Source organism: Macaca fascicularis, chromosome 12, assembly GCF_037993035.2.
Source record: "Macaca fascicularis isolate 582-1 chromosome 12, T2T-MFA8v1.1".
Lineage (NCBI taxonomy): Eukaryota > Metazoa > Chordata > Mammalia > Primates > Cercopithecidae > Macaca > Macaca fascicularis.
In genome coordinates this window covers 119,437,010-119,451,902 of record NC_088386.1, presented here as the reverse complement: position 1 = coordinate 119,451,902, position 14,893 = coordinate 119,437,010, and the positions used below count along the sequence as shown (strand labels likewise).

General features: G+C 37.9%; 1 long non-coding RNA gene across 2 annotated transcripts in view; it reads right to left on the bottom strand.

Moving 5' to 3' along the window:
- Nucleotides 1-14,893, bottom strand: part of LOC135966455 (uncharacterized) — a 40,555-nt gene that overhangs the window by 21,292 nt on the left and 4,370 nt on the right. Inside the window, exons 2-5 of one of the 2 annotated variants that reach the window (XR_010579774.1) lie at nt 8,701-8,792; nt 2,423-2,504; nt 1,768-1,854; nt 539-1,590 (exon numbers count right to left, since the gene is read on the bottom strand). This is a non-coding gene — a long non-coding RNA (uncharacterized lncRNA). Of the gene's footprint in view, nt 1-538; nt 1,591-1,767; nt 1,855-2,422; nt 2,505-8,700; nt 8,793-14,893 lie in introns of those variants that run through there. The other variant, XR_010579775.1, reaches the window with a different exon arrangement.

Genomic DNA, 14,893 nt, shown 5'->3' with positions numbered 1-14,893 from the left:
GGGCCATCCATACCTAAATCACACTTTTTTTCTCCACTGCATTAGGTACTTTTCCCAATCCCCTTCATTAATAGCAAACATTATCAGTTTCACCAGGGCATTCTTTCCCGAACATTATCCCAAGGCTGGGATATCATAATACTCAGAGTCCCATAGCTCTCTGCAGCTCTCAGGAACACTGTATTGGTCCCAGAGCCCATCGGCAATGCTGCCTTTAAGCACTGTGCCATCTAACTCATTTTAAACAGACAGGATTATATCCTGAGGTCGATTCCATCCATTTTTTGAGAAGCTGCTTCCTTTTCTTTCCAAACTGCCCTTTGGCGGCCCAGCCTTGCATAGCTAATACGCCTCCTATTTGGTAGAGCCAAGCTCACATTTCATTTAAGAATTACTTTATTCAGAAGTATTTAAGCTCAACTTTGTGACTTTGGAGACATGAAGCACAAAGAAGAAAACTTGAAGCAATACCTGATTAACGCTGAATAATTCAGAATTAATCAACGTGTATTTTAAGCTGAATGCCTAAGCTAACACATTCAGAATATGAGTCATCTGATCGCTCAGAAAAATAATGAGAAGAAAAACTGAAGTTCAAACAGATTTAGAATCAACATTTTAATTGTAGCAACACTTCATAGTCTTCTCATTTTCTTTGTTTCCCACAAATGTACTTTCTCCCCAGATCCTTATATTTTACATTTTTTTCCCTCTCTGGTAGTATTTATTTTAAGCTGTACTATCATGTTGTTGTTTCTCAGTTCTCCATATCAACAGAGAGGTATCTGGCAGCATGAGCCAACAGAGTTATAGGCAGAGCCAGAGGTAGAGTGAGTAGCCATTACTAAGAACAAGAGGCTTTGTGGAGGAAAACACAGCTCTAGAAATTGATGAAAACTCAGAAAGAAACAGGTGATATCATTCCATAAAAGTCAAGGCCTTGTGGGATACAAAGAAGTACTATCAGGCAAGCAATAATAATAGAAATAATTGCATTATTTACTTATTTTTTAAAAATAATGACAAAGAGGACTAATTTATAACCCATCAACACATTATGTAATGCCCCCTTTATCACATTAATCTTCACTCTAGAATCCTCTCACCTCCTTCATCTGTAGCCATATTTTTTTTCTCTCTATTAACTCTCAGCTCCTCTTCTCTGCCCACCCAAGAACACCCAAAGTTCCTGTTAAATGATGCTTGCTTTTTATTTTTCTCCCCTTCCCTCTTCCTTTTCGAATCCTTTCTTTCTTCCATCCTTTCCTATTTCCACAAATTTACATGACATATTTACTACAGAGAACAACTGTACTTCTGTGGGTTATGAGAGTGAAGTACTTATGCCATGGGGGCTACCAAGGTTTGAGATGTCTGATATAATTAGGTATGGTTTTCCCATGGTCCTTCCTTCTAGTGGGCAACACTTTGTCCTTAGAGTGTCAACAACTCAAGTGATTCTAAAAAAAAAAAAAAAAAACCTCTTTTGATGCCTATTTATGCTGTAAAGAAATGAAAAGTTTAAGGTTCCTCTGCTCACTTGATTGCCTGAGTCATAGCTTATTTATCCAGTTTGAAGCAGTGTTGGACCTTCAGTGAGAAGAGAGATGTAGCTGAACATGTTTATAGAAGTGGAAGCCCTTCCTACATTTTTCCAGATACCCAACTTACCCATATCTCATCTGCAAAAACCCAGTGATGGGGTGAGTTTAGATTTAAGTTAGAAGTTCAATGTGTTAATCCATTTTGTGTTGCTATAAAAAATACCTGAGACTGGGTAGTTGGCTCATGGTTCTGCAGACTGTATAAGCATGGCACCAGCATCTGCTCAGCTTCTAGTGAGTCCTCAGGAAGCTTCCAGTCATGGTGGAAGGTAAAGGGGGAAGATGGTGAGAGAAGGAGTGAGAGGAGAAGGTGCCACACTCTTTAAACAACCAGCTCTCACATGAACTAATAGAGTGAGAACTCACTCATTGCTGTGAGGATAGCATGAGGGATCTGCCTCCATCACCGCCACCTTCTACTATTGCCCCACTCCAACATGGGGGTAAAAATTTCAATATAAGATTTGGAGGGAACCCACATCCAAACAATATCTCTCAATGAAGTCTTTTATTCTAGCTACGAGCCCATCATTCTCCAGCATGCTAAAATTTTCAGAAGTTAATTTAAAAATCTTTCACATATGTTAAAATAAGGTCATAAAAACTGGATGAGCGTGACTGGGAACTTACTAAGCAATTATGATCAGGCTCTAAGGCAAGTATAGTCAAATCAGTTATTGGGGAGTAGATGAGTTACCTGTTAGCTGTGCGAACTTGGGCAAACAACTTAGTTTCTTCAGCTTTAAAATGAGGGATTATGTAATCTTATCTCTATTAATCTTTTCAGCTATAACACTTCAAGATGTTAAGTTACCTACTTGGATTGTTTTCATGTCTCATTTTCATGTCATCACATAAACTTCTAAAGTTGTCCTGCTTTCTCCTCTATATAGTTTTGGTCTGAAGAGACAAAGAGAATGTAATCCACATTTATTGTGCCAGAGGAAACTGTAAGATTAATACTATGATCTTTAATTACTTTAATTAATACTATCATCTCTAATTACTTTAACAAATGTTGTTTATTTCTCCTATTTTTCTGGACTACCTCTAGCTTTTTCTATTTCTCATACCATTTAATTTTAAAGCATCTGACATTTTCCAAACCTTGAAGGTTATATTTTCTCTCTATGTTCATCTTGAAGAATTATCTTTGTTTGCATTATGTATTTATGCTGTTTAGTTAAAAGCATTAGCAACTTCTTAACGTGTATTCATGAGACCTTTTTCAAAAAGAGTCTTGGCTTTGTAGTTGGTGGACTGATAGATGTGGTTGCTAAAATGCTGACATTCTAAAAATAAATCTTAGTTAAATTTACAATACAATTACATAATACCAAAAGGAAGAGTTCCAGAGGTATCCGTTGCAAAGGTGTTTTTGCCTTAGTTAATGATACTAGGTCATTGGATTAATGCACTGAATTACTGAAGCTGCCCTTCTCTCCACCCTCTCCAATGTGGGGAAGTACTTTATGAAAAGTTGTCTGTCACACTTAACAAAACTAAAGCAAAAGCAATGATATGCAAATAATTTATTATCTATATTCTTAAAGAATTGTTAATTTTCACCTAATAGTAGGAAAATTAAGGATCTCTCAGCTTTTCCAGTCATATGGGTTGAATTAGCCTGAACCACACACACATGAATGTTTTGGTCTGGCCAGTAATTCCACTTACATGAAATTTTGCTTCACATTAGACAATAGAATGAAATAAGATGTCAGAAAAATAGAAATTATATATATATTTTAATATTTATTTATTATTATACTTTAAGTTCTAAGGTACATGTGCACAACGTGCAGGTTTGTTACATAGGTATACATGTGCCATGTTGGTTTGCTGTACCCATCAACTCGTCATTTACATTATGTAGTTCTCCTAATGCTATCCCTCCCCCAGTCCCCCAGTGTGTGATGTTCCCCACTCTGTGTCCATGTGTTGTCAGTGTTCAACTCCCATCTATGAGTGAGAACATGCGGTGTTTGGTTTTCTGTCCTTGTGATAGTTTGCTTAGAATGATGGTTTCCAGCTTCATCCATTTTAAGGCTATGAGGGTCCCAGCCAACTTGCAAAATGCACTTTGATTCTCTGATTTTGATGGGGTCCTCTTCAGCCTTCTTCTTGCTAACATAGGAATGACATTGGCTACCTGTGATAGATTGCACATTTAGACCACTAATCCTTCCTTTGGCTCTCTCCTCATCATTTATGACATGACTTCGCAGCTCCTCCAATCAAGTGGTGGAGTCTATTTCTTCAGTCCCAGAGATTGCACTGGTCTTGTGACTTGCTTTGATCCAAGAAATGCTGTGGAATCATTCCAGTGCCCATCCTAGAACCAAAATATTTTGCAGGCCTCCACTTGCTCTTGGCTCCCCATATGCATCATTTGAACAAACTCAGGCCAGCCTGCTGTATGATGAGAGCTCATATGGAGAAGTCAGTTGAATTGTTCCAGCCAAGCCTCCAGAAATGTGACCTAAGACAGCCAAGAATGCCCCCAAACTAGCCCAGATCAGAAGAATCACCCAGCTGAGCCCAATCTACTTTGTCACCCAAAAGATATATAAGCTGGGCTAATGGTCGTTGCTTCATGCTTGTAAGTTTTGGGGAGGTTTTTTTGTTTTTGTTTTTGTTTTTTTTAAGCAGCAGGAGATAAGTGACATACTATCCAAATTGCTTCACTGAGATGTTCTCTCATAATTTTCACCTAAAATTTCCCATGTTATAAACTTGTAGTTTATATTCCTTAACAACTGAAACTCTCCAAATGGCTTCATTAAAACAAACTGAACAGGTAAAGTATGTTCTGAATAAATGTGAATGATTCTCCTAGAGATAAGTTGCATTAAAAATGGAAACCACCCAAATTAATCTTAATTTCTAGAATTTGGGAATGATACCTAGAGTGTTCCTCCTCACCCCAAAACACTTCCAGGTTGGACAATGACAAGTAATGAATGGAAATATTGGCCTCTTTGTCATCCCAGTTTTAATTTCTCTTAATACAGAGTTTCAGTAGGTAAGGTAGGAAATGTTTATTTTTAACATTCAATTATCTCTTTCATACCTTTTGGAATTGAAGCATCTTCTTTTGGCATTAATTTTTAATAAAATTATTCTTAATCTTTATTGAAAAAAAGCAATGCATGCTCCCCCAGGAAAAGCTAGCTAATATACTTTTCCAGCTTATTTGATAAATAAAAGTTATATATATTTAAGGTATACAATTTGATTTGATTGATGTATACATTGTAAAATGATTTTACCATAAACAAATTAATGAACACAAACAAATACCCTCACATAGTTACCATGCGTGTGTATGTGTTGATAAGATCTACTTTTCTTTAGCAAATTTTGAGTACACAATAAAGTATAATTAACAATGGCCATCATACTGTACATTAGATATCCAGAATTTATTTATCTTATGATTGAAACTGTAAAAGCTAAATAACATTTATTCTTTTTGCATTCATCAAGCAGTTATTTTAGGCTATGCATTGCCCTAAACTTTTATATACATTGACTTAGTTCATCTTGTAGCAACATTATGCAGGAGATAGTATTTCCACATTTTGCACATGAGGAGACTGAGACACAGAGAAGCCAGCTGGCTTGCCCAAGGTTGCACAGGCTGCATAGACCAAGCTTCACCCTCGTGTTCTACTATGTTCTCCAAGGAGACACTTGGTATCATTATTAACAGCATATATTTCACTAATTTAAAATGCTTTGGATTTTTATATGGTAAACACAGTCTTAGATAAACATAATAAACATATTGCAGTATTTAGTACATAATCCTATTTTATAAAACAAAGGCATTTATAAAATATATTGGCCCCAAGTATCTCTCCCTTAATTTTTATATATCCTTTAATTAATCAGTTTGTGTGACCTAGATAGTTTCTAGAGCCATCCTCTATCTAACTTAGAGCTTGACTATACCTTTAATTGATAATAGAGTAATAGCTCTTTGCTGTATAAGTCTTGGAGGACTGATGAGATAATTTTGCAGAGTGCTTTTCAAGAGCAGAAAAATATAGTGTTATATTTCAACACATCTTTTTCTTTGCACTATTTTTATCACTGAGTTTGAGCAGCAGGCGGATAATGAACTTACCCTTAAAGTGATAAAACTCAATCATGTATTTAGACAATGAATCAGTTGTTCTGCAATGTTCAATGGATAATTTAAATGCAGAGTTTGCTGCAGAAGGAAACCTTATTTGCCTATATAAAAGCAAAAACATTTACCAGTAAAACAGACCTTTTATCCAAGAGCTGTAAGGCAAGCAGATTCACCACTGTTGCAGCATCACAATATTCCTCATGAGAAAAATTAAATTCAGCTAATTGGTTGCATTTACAGTCCATGCAACATTTGCACTTAAATTATTAAGCATCATTAATGTTCTAGAATCTCCCTAAGAAAGCCAGAAACCAGGCTGCTTTGTAGGCTTTCTGTGATGACTCATCTTAGACTCAATGACAGAGACACAGAAGGCAAAAATCTGGTCTCACTGTACCTGCTTCCAGTCCTGCTGCTGGACCAACCTACCAGCAGCACTTGGGTTAAAAATCCTACCAACCACAAAAATCCACAGAAACTGAAGTACCCGGCAATGCCGTTCATGTATCCTGGTCAGCAAGAGTTTGTGAATTTGGAATATGTTCTAAGATTAAAACAAAGCTCTAAGTGATACCAGTGTTTAGAGAGCTAGCAGCATTATATAGCTCCGCGTAAACACCACCAGCTTCCTAACTATTGTACTAGGCCAACATGCAGGACCAGCACTGCTTTAGTAGATTTATACTCTAGTAAATTCCTCAGTTAGGATGGGCTGATTCAATTGCATTCACTTCCGATTTGAGCCCTCAGGTTCTAAGACCATGGGTACTCATATCTAGATCTCAGGCATTTCACTTGATCTTGATGAACTTCAGGCACCTCACTGACCAGCGCTGGTTAAGAGACCAGCATTGCAGTTATGGCCGGCTCTAGAATGTGGTTAAATCTGACTCTACAGCTGGATTTCCCAAGCGGAATCCTGGTTCTGTCACTTACTAGCTATACGGGCGTGGGGACAAAGAATAAGCTCAGTGTCTCTGTTTCCTCATCTGTAAAATGAAGATAATAATACATACATACTGCATAGAGTTGCTTGTGGTATCAGTGCATGCAGAGTGCTTGGAACAGTACTGACCATGCAGAAAATGCCCATTTTTTTAAAATAACATTTATTATTATGGACAGAGTAGGAATGAAAGTCCCTGCATTGCAGTGTCATTTTTGAGGGTTAAATAAGAACATATGTGTGTGTCAATGTGTATATATAGCACGATGCTGAACAAAAATTAAGCACCAGCAAAAGTGATTAATAACAGTTGCCATTTGTTGTGAGCTTACCTCATGGCAAGCACTGTGAAAGTGCTTTACCCACATCCTCCCAGCAACTCTTTGAGGTAGGACTAGTAATAGCACTATTTTACTGAGGAAATAATTGAGGCATAGAGAAGTAACTTGACCAAAATTCAGGAAAGAAAGTGGTCATATTCATTATAATATCGTGTGCTGCTATGAAGGATAAACCCATAGCTCTTAGTGGCTTAATGTAATAGAATATTATTTTTCACATAAAATCCAAAATGGGTGATTCTAATTGGTGAGAAGCCCTCCTCTAAGCAGTGATGCAAAGATTTAGGATCTTTCTCTATTGCGGTTTTACAGTTTTTCACATTTGGTCTCCAAGGCCACCATTGTTTCTCTGCCTCAAGAAGGCAGAAGGAGAAAGAATGTGAAGAATTACATATGTTATACAGGCAAGGCTAAGCTGCACCGCACTTGTGTTGATGTTTCATTGACTAGAATGTAGTTATGGTCACACTTACCTGCAAAGGAGGCCAGGAAATGTAGCATTGTTGTGTGCTGAGGAAGCAGAGGGTTTGATGATATCGGCCAATTGTCTCTGTCATGGTGGCAGGGATGGGAATCAAACCCAGGCATGTCTGATCTCAGTCAATTGGCTAATATACTCTCTTTCTGCCTTTATGTCTCCTCTTTTTCCAAAAAGCAGTTTGGAAGCTATAAAACATCACAAAAATGCAAATTGTTATCCCTATCATCTCCCTGGTATGCACTCAGCCTTGATAGAGCTGAATCCTCTGACCCCAATGTAATATAATTTGTATTAAAAATACTTTTATAGAGCTTGTATCATAAAAGAACAGCTTTAATGATCTGATTCATAAATATTCCATTTGTTTGGCTGTTAATACTCCTTAGTATTGGATCAACATGTGCCATTCACCGAAATTCACTCTTTGGATCTGTCGTCTACTGGGTGTTTCTGTATTTTTCAGGTTCTGTCTGTTGAATATTAAGTTAATTGAATCAACTATATCAAAAATTTCACCTTTTAAAGCCTCTAACTGAAAAATAGCAAACAGCCAATAGTGACTGAATTTTTGATTGTGTAGTTTAGAGGCTTGTAATTCTAGTCTATGACATTTAGATTTGCCCAAAATTAGATTGTCCTTCCACTGAAATTGCTTTTTGAAAAAAAAATTTTTTAGCCTCGGGCTGCATTAACTTGTTTGAACACGCAAAAATGTATAAAATACCATGGACAATTTCAGATATTAAATAAGAACGTAGCACCCAGCAATGTCTAGTATTAAATCTCCCTAAACGAGTTATATACAACAAGGCTCTGTAAGAGTGGGTGAATTTTCAGTCACCTGATTCCACTAGCTCTAAATCACCTATGATAAGAATCAGGACTATCAGGTAGATATTTTGTACTTGACAGAATGTCTCTTGATTACTATTCAACATAAAAGCAGAGCTTGAGAATATTGAAATTCTTTCCTCTTCTAGTGTGTGACATTTTGGAAAAGGTCACTTTATATGTCACAATATCACATAACATTCTTCTGAGGAAGAACAGGCTCAAACTTCCATCTAAATAAAGACTGAAAATGAAAACAAAGATGGGTGATTCTTCAGAGTTAACACTAGTCTCTGACTGGTAGAGTTTTAGAAGGAGAAATACAGAGAAGGAAGCATTCAGTCTCAGGAACTCACATGAGGTCAGGAATTATATAGCTATTCCATTCTATGGTAGACCGCTTTCACCCTCATTTTGGTCACTGCTGCTACAAGATGTCCTCCTTTCCCTGGAACAAGAAGAAGACAATTCAGTATCAGTTATGCTTGGCCTAAGGAATTTCCTACCCTCAGTAGGAGATGAAGCCAACAGAAACCTGCCCACACATAAATGCTAGAAATAGAAATATTTCTAACATTTGCCCTTAGAAATATTGAGGAAAAACAGAGTGTCAAAAAGACTCCACGATTACGCTAGATGTGCGGTCTCTTTTGATATCAACCGTCTTCAATTGTTGCTGTTTTTTTAGCGATGTTAGAAAATGGCATAAGTGGAGATCTCCTGGAAGGAGGAATATATCACACCGGCTACCTATCCTGGAGATGCTGCATACCCTCCTGTACCGGACTCACCTTCACTGTCCACATGCACTGTCATTTCCACACCTTCTAACTGGGCCACTCTTGCTGCCCCTCAGGAAAATAGAGAGGAGGTAGGAGGCACTACAGATGTTCTCATATCATTGCTAATTCAGAACTTTTCATTGTTTCCCTCTTGAATCATAAAATTCTTGAGTAGCTCTTGTTGAGAGGCAACATAATGCCTCTTTTCTACTAGGGTTCATCCTTAGCAAAATCAGGTAGAATGAAAAAATGTGTTCATTGTCCTTCATTCATCATTCCCAATTTTTTGCCTGGTTTGTAAGAGAGACAACCTGTCTACTTTCAGTACTGGCTATAGAATTATGTGAACTAAATGCCATAAGAGTCCACTGAAAGGTGTTATTAAATGGGGCACAAGTACTTGTGGAAAACCTCAGAGAGGAGGGTTTGAGGCTGAGCTATTTGAGTAAATACAGGGGAGAGGAAAGGGCACCCCAAATCCATTCATTCTATTGGCCATAATCTTGAATGGATGACCAACTGATTGACTCTCAGATGAAAATGGTGAAAAGCGCGGCCGGGCGCGGTGGCTCAAGCCTGTAATCCCAGCACTTTGGGAGGCCGAGGCGGGCGGATCACGAGGTCAGGAGATCGAGACCATCCTGGCTGACACGGTGAAACCCCGTCTCTACTAAAAAAATACAAAAAAAAAAAAAAAAAACTAGCCAGGCGAGGTGGCGGGCGCCTGTAGTCCCAGCTACTGGGGAGGCTGAGGCAGGAGAATTGCGTGAACCCCGGAGGCGGAGCCTGCAGTGAGCTGAGATCCAGCCACTGCACTCCAGCCTGGGCGGCAGAGCGAGACTCCGTCTCAAAAAAAAAAAAAAAAGAAAATGGTGAAAAGCTTTATAATGATATCTGCAACGAGTATTTAGTCATTAGAAGCAAAACACATTATAACAATCTCATTTTCATGTTTCAGAAAGTGTCATTCTTGCCATTATGAAAAAGAAAGCTATTTGTGCCACTGTAAAAATAATGTCTGGTAAAGACAACTGAGCCAAATTCTGATCTCTTTTGTCCCAGTGTTTTATAAAACTAAGGAGATTCAAGTAAGAGCTCCAAATGCAAAGGCTTGACTAAGTTAATATTTTTTATATTAACGTTTAGCAATCATATTCTGATTGTACAACAAAATCATACTAGAAAAAGGAGTGTACTGTAATGTATTTTTAAAAGAGAGAGAGAGTCTGGGGTGAGAGGAATAGAAATCACTGGTAATTTCTAGAAATGAGTGCTCGTAGAAGACACTATAGTAATCTGCTCAGAACCCTCTGCCATGGCTATGCACCCATGCCGCAGCTGTGGAGAATCTGGCTGCTGACAGCTCATAGCTTTGCTCCAAACTGGAAATTGCCCTTAGCTGCAGGGTATTGCTTCACCAAGTTCACACTCTGTCTTAGTCCATCAGGGTGCCAGTATGGTTGGATTCTAGTGAGGGCACTCTTTTAGGTTTCAGGCTGCCAACTTCTTGCTGTGTCTTCACATGGTAGAAGGTGCAAACCAGCTCTCCGGGGGGTCCTTTATAAGGGCATTAATCCTATTAATGATGCCTCCACCCTCATCATGTAATTGCCTCCCAAAGTCTCCTCTCCTAATACCATCATCTTTGGAGTTAAAATTTCAACATACAAATTTTGAGGGGGATATAAACATTCAGTCTATTGCTCCAGTTAATGGCTGGTTGGTGTAGTTATAAAAGTTCTGGCTTCAGCCGGGTGTGGTGGCTCATGCCTGTAATCCCAGCACTTTGGGAGGCCGAGGTGGGTAGATCACAAGGTCGGGAGATTGAAACTATCCTGGCTAACACGGTGAAACTCCGTCTCTACTAAAAATAATACAAAAAATTAGCCAGGCATGGTGGTGCACGCCTGCTATCCCAGCTACACTGGAGGTTGAGGCAGGAGAACTGCTTGAACCGGGGAGGTGGAAGTTGCAGTGAGCCGAGATGGCGCCACTGCACTCCAGCCTGGGTGACAGAGTGAGATTCTGTCTTTAAAAAAAAAAAAAAAAAAAGTTCTGGCTTCATTGTCTAAATTTGGAGAAACTCTGAAGGGCCTTTCCCATTCTGGAACACCCTGTGGGACTGTCTGAAGCATCCATTGCAATCACATTGCAGCACAGCTTCTCCCTCTGCCCAGTCCTGCTTCCCTCTCTTCCATGATGACTAATCCCATAGATCAATTCCAAAGAAAATCTCTGCGCAGGCAAAGTCTATCTCTAGGAACAGCATCCTTTATCATTTTGGTATATCTTTCTGTATTAGTCCACTTTCATACTGCTGTAAAGAACTGCCTGAGACTGGGTAATTTATAAAGGAAAGAGGTTTAATTGACTCACCGTGCAGCACGGCTGGGGGGAGGCCTCTGGAAACGTACAATCATGGTAGAAGGCTAAGGGGAAAGCAAGGCACCTCCTTCACAAGGTGGCAGGAAGGAGAAGTGCTGAATGAAGGGGGAAGAGCCCCATATAAAGCCATCAGATCTCGTGAGAACTCACTCACTATCACGAGAACAAAATGGGGGAAACCGTACCCATGATCCCATTACCTCCACCTGGGGTCTCTCCCTTGACACGTGGGGATTATAGGGATTATAATTCAAGATGAGATCTGGGTAGGGACACAAAGCCTAAACATATATTTTGTGTGTATATTTTGCCAAATTGGGATCACACTCAATATATATGCATTTTGTAATCTTATTTATATTTTGAGCATTTTAATTTTGTTGATTCATTTTTAAAGTACACATTATTTAGTAATTTCATAACATTTCTGTTTTGTTTCATTTTGTTTTGTTTTGTTTTGTTTTTTGAGATGGAGTCTCGTTCTGTCGCCCAGGCTGGAGTGCAGTGGCGTGGTCTCAGCTCACTGCAAGCTCCACCTCCCGGATTCACGCCATTCTCCTGCCTCAGCCTCCTGAGTAGTTGGGACTACAGGCGCCCGCCACCACGCCCAGCTAATTTTTTGTATTTTTAGTGGAGATGGGTTTTCGCCGTGTTAGCCAGGATGGTCTCAATCTCCTGACCTTGTGATCCGCCCTCCTTGGCCTCCCAAAGTGCTGGGATTATAGGCGTGAGCCACTCCACCCAGCCGATTTCATCATATTTCAATAAATGGATGTGTCATAATTTATTTAACCACTCTCTAACTATTCAATATTTATGTTGTTTCTAGTTTTTCCATACCCAAATAATACCATGATGGCCTCAAACAGCTTTATAAATCTTTGACCACTTAAGCTTATTTCATGAGGTTATATCCTCAGAAGAGGAATTACTGAGTCCAAGAATATAAACTCCGTCAAGAATTTCAACATATGTTGCTAAACTGCTTTTCAGAAATGGTTTCAATATTATGTTTCAATGGATTTATATTTCTACTACTATTTAGGGTAGTACTGATCTTATCATTTTCTTGACAGAATCGAGTATTTGTTATCTATCCTTAATTCACTTTGGGCATTGCTCTTTAACACCAACTTGCTGCTTGTGGGTTGAAGTCTAAAATTAGTCATTTCATTAGACTGTACCTTCTCTTCCAAGATTCATGCAAACTTGCTACCTCACTATTTCAGTACTTTGATGTAGGCCCATGCTATAAAATCTGTACATCAATGTCATGCTAAGCACTTCCCCTTACTTTGAATTAGAGTTATTTTTGGAGACTCTGATTATTAATTTCTTTTTTTATACTTACTGAATTAGAAAAAAACATGGTGACTAATTTATCTTTTTTCATATGCTCAAATTCAGGCCCAGGTTACTAATTTCTTGATCTTATTAATCTTTATATTTTCCCTAGCACCAAATATGAGTCCTTATATATAACAAGTATGCAATAAAAGTATTTTGTAACATAATTCATCGTCTGTGGTCATTCATCAGCATGTAAACTATGCAGTTTTTCACTTGGTGGGGAAAAGAATCAGTGCAAATCACTGAAGTATCCAGTTAACTACTCATCTTCCTCCATTATAGATGCAATAGCCTTCTACAGAGCAGCTGTGAACCAATTTGATGAACAAATCCTTTGATGCTAATGTATTTTGTTTTGTTATTTTGGTTCTGAGATCAGTTGACTCTTAGTGCTTAAAGAGTTCAAAGCAGAAGTCACAAAGTATATGATTTTCTCATTTACTTTTTAATATTAATATATGTATTTCTATAAATATATGTTCCTAAAGCTATAGTCTTAGACTTATAAATTAACAGTAATTAATATATTAACATAGCAAAGTAAATATCTAATGACATTTGTTTGACAATGAAGTAAAATCTATTTTGGGTAACACAAGTCGGTGGTTATTATTAATAATTAATCTGAATAAGACTAATGATTTAACCACATTGTGATGACTGTTTTGTTCAGTCCACATGGAACTGTATTTTAAGTAGCTTAGACCAGATTCTCCCCCTGTGCATTTCTATTCAAGGGGAAAATCCAAAAATCTGTTCTGTTTTAGAGAACATAAAATTGCAATTTCCCACTCTGACTCAGATCTCCTGTTTCTATTCACTTACTGAGTTCTTTATAGAAAATACATGTTGGCTAAAATCAATGAAGCAACTCTAAAACTCCTAAACAATGCGCTGGTACAAATTAATTAGCTTGGGAGCTCTAGTGTTTCAGTGGGTAAGCAGGCCAATTTTCTCATCCAATACTCAAAAACTCTAAAATGTTGGGTAGTAGACATTCATTTTTGAAAGGCAGTGTTGAATCTAGGGTATTTTTATTTACAAGTTTACCAGAGGTTATATGGCAGTAAAATGCATTTATAGAGTAAGGATTTTCTATTCCCTCCAGTTCATAATGTAAAACTGCAGTGGGCCATTTCGTGATAAATTTAAGATGGGTAGGAAGTATAAGAGCAAGGCAAAAGTGAGGAAACGCAAGGATAGGAATCATAACCATTTTCCCAAAGTTACTGCCATGAGTCTGCAAGCCCCAAGATTAAATGCCTCTGCTATAAACGCCTCAAGGCTCTTTTTCTTTATTTCCATGCAAATAGAAACAAGCAAGAGAGAAATGAGTTGCCTTCAATAATCAAAACAAATCAATGTGCTAATGAGAGAAAGAGCAGAAAACATAGACAGCATTCTCCATCCCAGGAATGAAAATGGATGTCATCATAAAATCAAAATACAATTGCACTTTATTAATCTAGAGCCATCAATAAAAATCTTCCAATAGTAGCTACCTGCAATTTAGTAAGATAAGTCTTAATGCTTCCACCTCTTTCAAAGAGAGGTAGAGAGCAAATCCAAGACTGTATGATGAATGTTCATATATTTCTTCACATTGGCGAGATCTAAAAAGGATACTTAAAATGAGAATGGGACATGATTATAGAATGTAAATTGACTTGCTGTTAGGATTTGGCAAGTAGGTAAAAGCTTGTACAGGCACCAGTACAAACCAATGTAGTGTCTTATGAGGGATACGCCTAACCATAAAACAGTGGATTAAAAGGTTGAACTATTTCTTAAAGCTTTGGCAATTACGGAATAGCTGCTGGCTCACATGATGTGTTCATGATATTACTCAAAGACATGGTAAATACACACACTTTTAAATTTGATTGTTATCTTAAAACATGACTAAGTCTATTCGAAATATACTGTGTCAGAGCATATAAACAAACTTGGGTTAGTTGAAATTAGTGGGTAATCATGGCTAAATTATCAACAGTATGCCAAATTTGGTTCCAGTTGACTATTACACATTCTG